The sequence below is a fragment of the Dermacentor silvarum genome, chromosome 8, assembly GCF_013339745.2.
Source record: "Dermacentor silvarum isolate Dsil-2018 chromosome 8, BIME_Dsil_1.4, whole genome shotgun sequence".
Classification (NCBI taxonomy): Eukaryota; Metazoa; Arthropoda; class Arachnida; order Ixodida; family Ixodidae; genus Dermacentor; species Dermacentor silvarum.
In genome coordinates, this window is record NC_051161.1 from 125,764,404 (window position 1) to 125,777,253 (window position 12,850).

The 12,850-nt window shown below is 46.1% G+C and overlaps 1 protein-coding gene across 2 annotated transcripts in view; it reads right to left on the reverse strand.

Annotated features, from left to right (window-relative positions):
- The window catches only part of LOC119462392 (membrane metallo-endopeptidase-like 1), a 258,366-nt gene that overhangs the window by 202,162 nt on the left and 43,354 nt on the right, over positions 1 to 12,850 (reverse strand). Inside the window, exon 3 of one of the 2 annotated variants that reach the window (XM_049671869.1) lies at positions 5,387 to 5,454. The exons of the other annotated variant lie outside the window; for it this stretch is intronic. The gene's annotated coding sequence lies outside the window, so the exon portion shown is untranslated. The remainder of the gene's footprint in view (positions 1 to 5,386; positions 5,455 to 12,850) is intronic. 2 annotated transcript variants of the gene reach the window in all.

A 12,850-nucleotide genomic window follows, 5' to 3' on the forward strand; every position in this document is an offset into this window, starting at 1 on the left:
ACTCATAAGGCTCTCTAGTACTTGCATAGCTAATTGATATCAAAAGGCTCATATAACCCAACTACTTAGAATTTTGCCTACATTTTACTCATAGCCTTTCCTTTATTTCCTTGAAGTATAAACAAGGTGCCTTATATAGTTCGCCGAGGACACCGCAGAAACAAAATACGAAGCACGCATCACTCTTGAAAGTAACGAAATTATTCGTATTATTTGCAACAATTGTGGGGCACCATAATAAAAAGCTATTCCAAATTGTTCTCTTCCAATTCTGCCATCAGCCATCCACGATTGGTCAAAAATTTTGGAGCTATCCCCACTTCACCGGTCGGTCCCGCGACGTCACAAAAACCGCTAAAACTTCCCATCTGATATGGCGTGTACACACTGATTATGCATAATGGGCCATGTCTGTTACGCGGCGTCACAAAACCACGAAATCTAACTCAATCAAAGTGACATGTACATGTTAAAGATGCATTATTATGCTGAACGAAGCTGAATTTTTTTTTCTGAATAGCCGGAGACTGCCCCGTTCCGAAAGGAATAGAACATGGCTGCCTATCGAACGCTTTGCACTGGCTACTCGGAGCTGCCGGGGAGCATAGATTTATTTCCGTGTGATAAATACTTTTGCGTGGCCGTATGGCGTTATCCAGGCCTTTCGGCACTTATGCGACATCGCTCAGCCAACTCTTTTTCCCAGCGGATTCGTTTTAGCCGCATTTTAAACTTCCATTGCGAGCCGTCGGGGTGGCTCAGACAGCTAAGGCGTTGCGCTGCTGAGCACGAGGTCGCGGAATCGAATCCCGGCCCCGGCGGCCGCATTTCGATGGAGGCGAAATGCAAAAACGCCCGTGGGCTTGCGTTGTAGTGCACGTTAAAGAACCCCAGGTGGTCAACATTTATCCGGAGCCCCCCTCTACGGCGTGCCTCATAATCAGAACTAGTTTTGACACGTAAAACCCCAGAAAGAAGAAACTTCCGTTGCACGTCACAGCCAGTTCTGACCAGCAACGGCAAGCTAAGTAATCGCAGACGCCGGCACCACCCTCCCCATCCGTTTATCTACTTTCCCTGCGCTGACTCGGCCCCAACGAAACACTCTCTCCTTCAGTGTGCTCCTCACCTCTTGACAGCCAATTAGATACGAAAAACCACTCAATGTAGGCAGTGCTATTCGCTCAGAAATCAAACAAAAGTGACCTCTTATAAACGAAGAAAGCGTATGATTCGGCTCTTCAAACAACGCTTTGCGCTGCCGCTCTATGCTTGCGTCAGTGGTTACGTAAATTCGAGGTCAGGAGATGGGAATAAAAACAGTTTCGAATAGTTTTACGTTATACGGCTCCTAACTACGGTAAGAATCTTAAACTACTGGCACACATTGCACTTACCATAACCCCTCTTTTCACAAAATCGTCTTTAGCGAAAGGAGTCTTTAATTATTTTGGTCATAAATTAGCTTGCTGGAGATAGTAATGTCTAGGAGAACAATAGAGACGCCCATATTACAAGATGATTACATAAAGAACTGCCAGCGCTCTCCACCACACTCAATGTACCGTAAAGCAAAGAAATAGACCTCTCGTAGCATATTTACAAATTGATTGGGTAGAATACTAAATAAGAAACAAGCCTTCCAGTTATAAAATGCTTTCGTATTTCTGTCCCTGTGAGGGTGGCTTTGCTGAGGTTTCGATATTATTCCACATAATCATGACTGATAGTATATCATATTTTAGCCGTGGTATGGCAGTCTTGCATGAGTGCGATACCATCTATAGCTATCCCGAACGTATCAATACAATTAACTCTGTTCATGGGCGGCTACGGCATTCTACAGCGGAGCACAGACTCGCGGATGCCGCATTTTGAAGGTGTCTAGGGCAACAATGCTGGTGTACAGCACTGTGTGCAATAAAACATGCCAGGTTGTTAAAAGTTATTGCACATTGTCCGACAATTCCCTTCTGGCCCCTTGGTTGCTCTCAATCAATTACACTATCAATCAAACGAAATCGGTTCACGCGGTTGCTACGTTGTGTACGCTTTCGTCAACATTGAAGATCGCATAGAAAACGCCATAAATTTCTTGGTCGACAGGAGTTGAACAGCGTTAATCACTTTTATTAAATTACGCTGCACTACATTGCGCGCAGTACAGCGAGACCTATGGGACGTTAGCTATTTATCGAATAGTCCCTGAAGCTTCGAGTAACCTAGCCTCAACATGTGCGCGAAGTAATGTGTAATGCAAACAACAAATGGCAAATCTCGAAATTTACCCGGTAATTATACGACAAAATAGTGACAATGAACATACTGTGGATAACCGTCAGCGTAGCTGACAATTTACCCTGACGCCTACAATTTTTATCTCCATTCAAACTTCTGGTACCTTAATCTTAACGGTGTCACTGGTGTACATTGAAATCAGCATATAAATAACGTCTCGCTCTTATATTGTCAACGACAAATTTGTCTCTGCTAGCATAATTTGATCCATGAACACTGCAGGTTGTGAGATTAAATGCGCTATGTAGCTCTCAGCTAAATTCTCCCAAATTACATGGGTCCCAGCGCCCTAAACCAGCCGAGCTACAAAAGATAAAGATTGTACGGCTTGTCTCTACATCGGCATTGAATGAGTATTGCTTCGTCAGTTTACTTTGACTCGTGCCTAATTTCCCAATTTCCCCGCCTTGCACATAGAGCTGCATATGGTAGACCAATGCACTTTTAGTTAAACATTATACTTCCGCTGAAATATATAGCAATGCCATTTCTGAGCACCACCAATATGCAAACTTGCCTTGTGCAGTACAAGAGCTATTGCATTGAAAATCTTAATTTGAGCCAAATATTTTTTTAATTTTCTAGTATCTTATTTGCAAGCTGGGAGAACTTTTGCCAGTAGTGTATAAATATTTTATAGCTTGCAGAAGCGTGTAGCTGAACTAACATTGCCCCAGTCTCATTTAAAGATGGCCGCCCCACTTGACACATGCACCAAATAAGGACAAATTCTGTCATGAAATTTTCCGAGTTAGACCAATTGAAATTCATGGAAGACTGATAGTCAAGTACAGTAATGAATTTCTTGCGTACCAGCAAGTGTACGAAGTGAGTATAAAATTCACAATAGTGTTACAGTCGTAACCCAAGTCAACGACATCGATTTACGACCCCAAAGCATGTCATCTGTATGCTTCTGCCATGTACCATATATTTTTTACGCTACAAGCAACACTAATCAAATTACAGGTCAGTGGCACATACTCTAAAATTTTATAACAAATTTAAGGCTCTTATTTGGGTGACCTTTGTAAACAGTCACTTTAAAGCTCGTGCCTTTTTCTAGAAACCCCGCACATAAATATAATGCGAAAATTATCTGTTAAGGCGAGGTCAGCTGCTGCCGTCAGTGATTTCGCGGCACGTTTACCGACCATTTGCTTGGGCGGGCACGGTGGTGGAAAGTGCGATGATACGGGCAATCCTCGATTCAACTCATCCACCTAATCACCTCATCACACTCCTTTGGGTCCCTGCAGACAACGAGCACCCAGGAAACACAGCCGCTCACACCCAGGCCCAATCACTAGTGAACCGGGCTGAAAGCGACCCGCCTTCGTCTCGCATTGCCAGCGATCGACTCCTCAGCTACCACGAGCTCACCCTGTTTTACAGAAACTTCCGCCTAATCTACCTCCCACCGCATAAATCTCTTCCCATAAGTGACCATATTTTGTGGCGCAGACTTCAAACGGCCACAGTCACAACCCCTTTCCTTCTGTCCATTATTACCCACGGTGAAACCTCTCCTCACTGCCACTTGTGTCCTAGAACCAGATCCGACTTTGACCACATCTTTCTAAATTGCCCGAACAAGCCCAAGCCCCCGTGGCAAGGATCAGAATACCAGGAGCGATGGGAGGCTGCTCTACGCAGCTCACAATCGGAGCTACAGCTTTGGGCAGTGGGCTGGGCCAGAGGGGTCGCCGAAGCACAAAAGTGCCCGGCCATCTAGAGCCGCCCGAGGGCCCATCGTCGTTCTGCTTCCCCCTCACATGATTCTCTCGTGAATAAAGTTTACCCACCCACCCACCAGCAAAGTGTCGAGCTTCAAGGCCTGCGCGAACGGGAACCACTCGGGGAAGTCGAACGATGGCTAGGATGTGCGGAGGTTCCGCGCTTGGTCATGAGAGGACGTCCGAAGGGCTTCGACGGAAACGGTGAGATGTTTTATCCGGAACTCTAAGCGGGACATGACTGAGGACTCTGGTGTTGAAGAGAGGGCGGCGACTGAAGGAGAAGTCGCGTCGCGGACCTGATCATAGAGATCGGTGAGGCGGTCCCGGCTCAAGTCCTCTGCTGCGGCCAAGACAACGCGGGTGGACTGCGACAAACGCAGCAGGAAGAGCTCCCTCAACAGCGCACCATTCGAGTCGACGTTGTTTGTGCCCAGGAGCTGCCGCATGCTGTTGAGCAGCATGGAGGGGCGGCGATCTCCAAGCTCCTCGAGGTGAGCGGGTGCTGGAGGCGCGTGCTCTCAGACGCCGTGGTGCGATATAGAAACTTCTGCTTATGTTGCTGGCACGGGGCATCGCCCAAAGGTGCAGCAATGACGTCCGCCACCTCTTGAGTCACCTCAGAGAACAGGTTGCAAACCAAGCGGCAACACCGAGAAGTCTCCGAGGTGATGTGATGCAGATAGAAGGTGGCTTCGACCTGGGCGAACCAAACCTGCGGGTTCTTGAGCCAGAACGTGGGCAGGTGGAGCTGGAGAGCTGTGACGTCTCGCGGGCGTGAGGTAGCGTCAGGCGGAATGTTGTCTGAGGGCGGTAGGTTACTGCGGTGGGTCATCTCTGACCACTGCCGGGAACCGAGGGGTCGCAGCGGAGCGCCAGAACAAGAGTATAAGCGTAGCAGGTTTCTAGAACATAACTGCTCGTGTCGTGCTTGCCCATAGAGCAAGCGCCGCCCAACTTTATTTTAATCTTTCACAGGCGGCACCAAGGCACCGGCCGAGAGCGACGACCTCAGACTGCCCGCGTTGCGGCTTCGGTGGGCGCTGCAACATTTAGGTTTAGGCACTTATATTACAATTAAGGAAGAAGATTGCTAACATTTCATCCATATTTTCGAAGAGTAGGCAAACCTGTCCGCTTTTTCACCGTACCTGTGCTTAACCAATAATTACCTTAATGTCACTGTATTTCCCGTTGTCCCTCATTGACACTTCTGTTTTTGGGAAATTTGTGGATGACAACTGATCACTGCAGCGTCTTTAAAATGTTTTAAAATCCTGTACAAGCTTTAGTACGATGATTCTGAATGCATGAATAAATCAGATACACGGATGAAAATATTCCACAATTACCGATTGCCCCGTCTGCTCTCGTTGGTTCTCAGGACTTGGGAACAGGTACTCTTGTTCACGGACAACACCTGCATGGAGAGCAAGCGTGCTTTTCGAACGAGCAGAAATAAAATTCAGGATTAAAACATCGCTACCACATTGGACAAAACAAAGAAGGAGCACACCTACAGATACCCTAACTATGAACTGTATAGCCATGTGGTAGCGCTGTTTTTATCTGATCATGAACAAACTATCCGAACATCTGATCCTCGCTAGAAAATATATTCAGTCACAAGTCCAACAGTGCAAGCAGCCACTCATTAGGAGGGGAACAGCAATCTTTATGGCACTTTGAATTTAACTTGACTATTTGCGCGGCTTCCACGTGAAATAGAAATTTATCACTTTTCTGATAAAAACAAAAGACTTGCTCCTCAATTTATTAAGCTTCGTATGCCGATTCTGCATATTCTAGATCTAGCGCACTCACAGACATTAAAAAAATCACGCAGCAACTCCTCTGGGAGTTGTCTAAGTGTACGTAAGCATTGTACCACTTACTCATCCCCAGCAAACCGGTGTCATTATCAGTGTAATGACACTTCATCCGGCCAGTACAAACGACTAAAGCCCCTATATAGTAAAAGTACCGTCATCTACTCTTTCCACGCATCACCAATAAACGCATCACCAATTAAACGCATCACCAATAAACATAAAGGCATGAAAGAGAACATCCTCCGCCTCATCCAATCATTCGTATTCAGCCAGATCACCTATGCGGCAGCCTATCACCGATGGTTCGTCGCAGAAAAGGCAAAACTCAACAGCCTCATTAGGCGAATACATAAACAAGCACTAGGATTGCCGCAACACGCCAGCACAGACCTTCTTCTCAAACTGGGATTACACAATACCCTCGAGGAGATTATCGAGGCACAACAAATATCACAATACGAGCGATTGGCCAAGACTAAGCCAGGCCGCCAGATACTACTCAAGAATCTCGGCATCTCTTACCACACCCAACATGGCGACAAACATGACATACCACGCAATATCCGAACTAAACTCACTAGTTCCACCGATACCCAAGAACATGCACCCCGAACACAACGAGGGCAGAGGCGTCAGTAGAGCCAAAGCTATGACTAAGATTTTTGGTCACAACGAGGAAGCGGTCTTTGTCGATGCAGCACGCTATCGGGACCGTCACCGCTTCGTAGCTGCGGCCGTAGACCGCACACACCAATGCAAAGCAAGCGCATCAATCGCCACAAGACACGTAGAAACGGCGGAGGAAGTGGCTATCGCGCTGGCGATAGCTCACACCAATGCCTCGTATATCATCAGCGACTATCAAACGGCCGTGAGAAACTACGCCAACGGCAGAATCTCCCCTGAGGCATTGCGGATCCTTAATACAGGCAAAACTTATGAGGCAGACAAATGCGTACAAATCCTCTGGATCCCAGCCCACACACCTCTAGATCAACCGGAGTTCAGTTCAAACGAGGTGGCGCACAACGTGGTTCGAGGTCTGACGTGCCGAGCCGCGTTCGAAGAAGCAGCCACCCGAACGGACACCTCCGCGGTGGTGTGGGAATGGGACGATCGGCTCACTAAATTCTGTGACATTACTCAGCATTATCGAATGCAAAGGCGTGAGTATCCACCGCCTCACCCCAAGCTCAATCGGGCCCAGTCCGTTCAATGGCGGCAGCTACAAACACGAACATACACGAACCTTGTCATCATGAACCATATATACCCTGAATTATATACAACCAATCTATGCCAGTATTGTAACACCAGAGCCACACTAGATCACATCCTATGGGCATGTCCAGCATTAATCAGCACTACTGGGGTCGCGGCCTTCAATGAGGGCCTTGGGGCGCGTTGGGGGTCTGCGCTGCTCAGTTCAGGCCTGGACCAGCAACTGTGGGCTATCCAGCAGGCCGAGGAAGTTGCCGGGAGACACGATCTCTCCGCTGGCTCCTAGGTGGGAACCCAGCCCAGCAATCTGCCGGAAATAAATTCTTCTCTCTCTCTTAATTCAATTTAAATTAAATTAAATTAAAATTAAATTAAAATTAAAATTAAAGTTCTCTCTCTCTCAAGCGATCACGCTTAGGACGCTTCCGCCAAGGTCATATCCCTCGCAAGTTTTCCTAAGCAGGATTAACACAGAAATTGATCCGCAGTGCCCGGATTGTGGGGAGGAGTTTAGCACTGTAGCTCATATGTTCTGGCAGTGTCCTGCGTTACGGGATGCGTCACTCACCAGTGAACAGGCTGGGACGAGGCCATCTCAAGTACCGAACTCAAGATCCAGTCCACGGCCATCCAGAGGGCCGTGAAAGAGGGGACAGGCTTGGCCTCCCGATTTCCACATGGGAGCAGCCAGCGGCGAGCCGAGGGCCCCAACGGGTCTCCACCGGCTAGTCCCTCAAGACCTCAATAAAGTTCATTGTTCGCTGTCTGTCTGTCTGTCTGTCTGTCTGTCTGTCTGTCTGTCTGTCTGTCCGTCTGTCCGTCTGTCCGTCTGTCTGTCTGTCTGTCTGTCTGTCTGTCTGTCTGTCTGTCTGTCTGTCTGTCTGTCTGTCTGTCTGTCTGTCTGTCTGTCCGTCTGTCGTCTGTCTGTCTGTCTGTCTGTCTGTCTGTCTGTCTGTCTGTCTGTCTGTCTGTCTGTCTGTCTGTCTGTCTGTCTGTCTGTCTGTCTGTCTGTCTGTCTGTCTGTCTGTCTGTCTGTCTGTCTGTCTGTCTGTCTGTCTGTCTGTCTGTCTGTCTGTCTGTCTGTCCGTCTGTCTGTCTGTCTGTCTGTCTGTCTGTCTGTCTGTCTGTCTGTCTGTCTGTCTGTCTGTCTGTCTGTCTGTCTGTCTGTCTGTCTGTCTGTCTGTCTGTCTGTCTGTCTGTCTGTCTGTCTGTCTGTCTGTCTGTCTGTCTGTCTGTCTGTCTGTCTGGGATTTTAGGTGCCAGGGCCACAATATAATTATGAGGCACGCCGTAATGGGGGACTTCGGATTAATTTTTATGACCTGGGGTCCTTTAACGTGCACCTAAATCAAAATAAAGGGGTGTTTTTGCATTTTGTTGCCCCATCGAAATGCGGCCGCCTTGGCAGGGTGGTCTGAGCCCAGGTTTCTTTATCAGCTCAGTTCGTCTCAAAGTTTCTATATGTTCCGCTTTTAAATATTCCAGTGAAATTAAACCCCGCGCATTCGCAACAAAGCGCCAGTAAGTACTTGTAAACAGAGGCAAATGTCTTGGCTATTGTACACCCACTCACCTGTAAGTAAGCGCGAACTCTCGGTTGCGCATAGCGCCAGATTGTTCGACGAGCACAGTTGGTCCCTTTCTGTTAAAGCGTGAGCAGTATCTTATCAGGAGATGAAAACAATGAAATCGTTGTTGCAAGGGCCACTTTCTTGGAATGACTTCCTTTAAAGACAAAGAAAAGGAAACGGAGCTGTTCCCTGCGCTTCAAGAGCTGAATTCACAATGGTTTCTGTTTGTAAGAACTGTTTCTAATTAGTCGGCGGTCATAGCTATTGATATGTTTACTGTTCTTATTGGACTGTACTTGTTCTTACGAACTTTAGTAGCCTAAGAACCGTTTGTGAATACAGGGCCAGATTTCTCGTCAAAGCAATGCCATTTCTTGGTGAGCGGGATCGTGGTTTGGGCTTCGTGAGATACGCTTGAAGGCCTTCAAAAATCATTGGAACGGCGTTAGGCTTCAGCGTCGGTTTTTCACGCCCCAGGGACACGGCGTCACCGTTGATATCGAAATTGTAGGAGTGATGATGTCCTAGGCATCGAACTGTTTTTCGAACAGACGCGTATACTTCAATTCAACATTAAAAATCGCCACCAACCTGCCGCGGTATGGCCCCCTTCTATTTCTCGTGCTGCTCCATGTCACTCGGTAAACAAAACAACAACCTTTTCTGTCGTTCTCTGGTCGCCGGAACGCCACCCCAGAACGCAACACGTCTTCGGCATCGCCGTCCCACCCTGTCACTTCAGCTAAACACTCCAGAACTTGAAAAATAGGGCAGCCCTATGCACAGAACGCACCATATCAATCAGCTCGTGCGTTTCGCACCGTGCAAGCATTTCGGGGTTTCGATACGCGAAAGATGTCCTCTGTGGGATAGTGACGCCGCGTCGCGGCATCGTTGAGCAGCGTGTGAACCTCGCCCATAGCGTGACGGCGGAGTTTCTCGACCAGAAAACATGGAGGAATGAAAAATTTCACGCAGAAACTCCGCTGGCCTTGTTAAAGTATGCGTAATAATAGTGCCACTTGCTCATCTCCACGCAGCGCGGTGTCATTATCAACCTCATCAAACTTGATCGGACCAGCATAAGCACTTACCAATCTTTATCGTTCGTTATCAACCTTATCGGACTAGATCCAACCCTTGTCAGCCTTTATCGGTTGTTATCACCCTTGTCGGTCTCGATCAGACCCTTATCAACACTTATCGGTCGTTATGAACGTGCGAAAGTGGATGTCCAGCGAAGCATTTGCAAAACCACCACTACAACTGTTGAGGAGATATGTAATGCTTTTTGACCGTAGGGAAGCTTGTTTTGAGCTTGTTATTTATTGAAACGTGCTGTTCTGTGTGTTGTATGGCTGATTTCAATGAATGTATGCACTGTTCGCTTCACTGTAGCCTCAGCCTTGCGGGGGTATGAGCCACTGCATTATTTGCTTGCTTACAGAGGTGTGAGTCATTGCATTCTTACGTGACGGACAAGTTTCTCGTTGGGTAGGCATAAAAATGCTTACGCGTTTAAAAGTTAGGAGAGAGCATTAAGTCACGCAGTCAGCCTTGTCAAGCGAACTCTCCGTGACGCCAGTCCCTTTTCTCAGTGTTGGCCCAACACGTTACCTCTTGCCTCGAGATTTGCCGAGACGTTTGGTTTTGAATGGGCATGGAGGAAGGAAAATTCGAATGAGTATCCAGAAAAATCAACCGGGACTACTCAAAACTACCGCTCGCTCTCAGGTATCCTCCGTGCTCTGATGTTTTCAGCATGTGTTGGGACGACGCTCTTGGCTTCAATGGCGTTTCGTGATGCTCCCTCGTAACTTTTTCCTTCCTCCATGCCAGAAAACATGGAAATACTGATAAAACTAGAGTTAGCGACAATGCTTCTCGCCCAGCCTCTCCTTCTCCTGGTCATCTCGCCGCTCGCGCTTTCCGTCATCGCTCGGCCTCGCAGTTTGCGACGGCGAGCTTTATTTGAGTGTTACGTCGTCCATGACCACTGTACCTGCAAGCAAAAACACTCTCGCGGCTTGCACAGATCAACCCGTCTCACGAGTTATTTCTGTTGCATTGATCAGTCTTGATTTAGCTATCTAAAGACAATTGCCCGGAGTGAAAAGGCTGCGATAAAGTCAAGGCTATGCGTTTGCGTGTGTGTAGCACTGGTGTTGTATTTAACCGGTATTAGATCAGCATTGTTACATCCTAATGGGAGTCATTTCAAACTGATTATTCAGCCAAAGTGAGAAAGTATGAAGGAAAGCCTCAATGTTCATTCCTATCTGGTATTCGCAACCAGACTCTATTCTTACATGTTTATGCCCGCTTGAATTGCCTGCAATCAAAAGCTGAAAGCTGAAAGAACTGATTCTTTTTCCTGCTGTCGAAAGGCTGCTTCTATGTCAATATAATCATTAATTTAGACAGTGTCGGGATATGCTTATAAATACACATTCGTTTTTGTTTCTCCTTCTTGTGTTTCTTCGGTTTATTGCTTGTCAGCCAGCATTTACTCGGCATGTTCAGTAAACTTTTGGTTGTTGGACCTGGCAGCGAAGTTTGGTGAATCAGAAAATATATATATCTCGCAGAGCCCCGTACCTAACACTTTCGTTATGTATACCATTGAACTTGAAGACGTGATGGCAACAGTCAGTAAGACGTCAACTTCTAAAGTCTCCGGACTAGATGGTATTTCTATTCGAATGATTAAGGAGAATATAGATATATTAGGACCAGTTCTATGCCACTTGTTTAAACACTCCGTCAACTGCTCTAGATATCCGTCTCAGCTAAGATTGCTAAGGGCTCCCTATCTTCAAAGATGGAGACCGTAATGACCCTTGTAATTAGAAGCCAATATGCGCGCTCAGTACCATTCATACTATATTTGAAAAAATTCTAACCCATCGGTTCCACAAATTTATTGACAAGTATCAGGTTATGTGCCGACCGCAACATGGCTTTCGTCCGAATCATTCAACTTCGTCAGCAGTGGTAACGTTAACTCAAATAATTATTGTAGCTTTGCAAAATAATAGACTTGTGTGTGTCATATTCCTGAACCTAAAAAAGCCTTGGATGCTGTTGATCACAGCATACTTCTACATAACATAAGCATGATGGTTTGCGCGGTAGTTCATTAGATCTTCTTATTGGCTACCTTCGTGAATGAGTGCAAGTAGTCAGAATGAACAATGTTCCATCATCACCTAAGAATATGCGCGCTGGTGTCCCTCATGGATCAGCACTTGGCCCACTTTTATATTCATTATATATTAACGACGTCCCACTTATTTTTGGTACAAGTGAAGTTCTTATGTACCCCGATGACATTTGTATTGTAGTAATAGCTGATAACATTTGTGATCTGGAAACTAAAGGAAACGAAAAGTTCAAGAAAGCAATGGAATGGCTTTTAATGAACAAACTTACGATTAACGTTAAAAAGACTAAATATGTAGTATTTCGAACGCGTAACAATATCTTCCCTCCTAAATCGTTAAATTGACAAATAAACGATTTTCCATTAGACGAAGTCTGCTCATTTCAGTATCTTGGCGTGATTTTAGATAGCAATCTGCACTGACAAGAACAAATAAGCACAGTTTGTACAGAGATCGCATCGGGATGCTACGAACTCTCACAAACACGTCATCATCTCGATACTAACACCCTGTGTATTTTATATTTTGCACTCATAAATAGCCATATCACATACCGTAATGAATCATGGGGTGCGACATACAAAAGTTATCTTGAACCTGTACGCAAACTTCAGAAACGAGCCCTGAGAATAATTACCCATTCATGTTACGATGAACCTAGTCTGCCTTTGTTTAATAGATTGAATGTTTTGCCGTATGATATGATACACGAATTAAAAATAACCACGTGTGTTTTCAATATAGTTAAAAGCAACCTGCCTTTTTATATTTTTATGTTTTACACATCCTAATCCTCTCTTGCATCCAAAAATCAATCGTACGGAAATTTTAATCTTCCTCCAACTAATAATATTTCCGGACAACGTTTGCCACAGTTTTCAGGAGCCTAAAATTTGGAACAAACTACTAGCAAAAATAAAACAAGCCAATAATTTTGCATCCGTGCTTTAAAAATGCTTGCTTAGCCTGAATAACACTTTTCAATGTGAACAATCATGATGTGCTTTTTCGTGTTAGTAAGTCGCTGA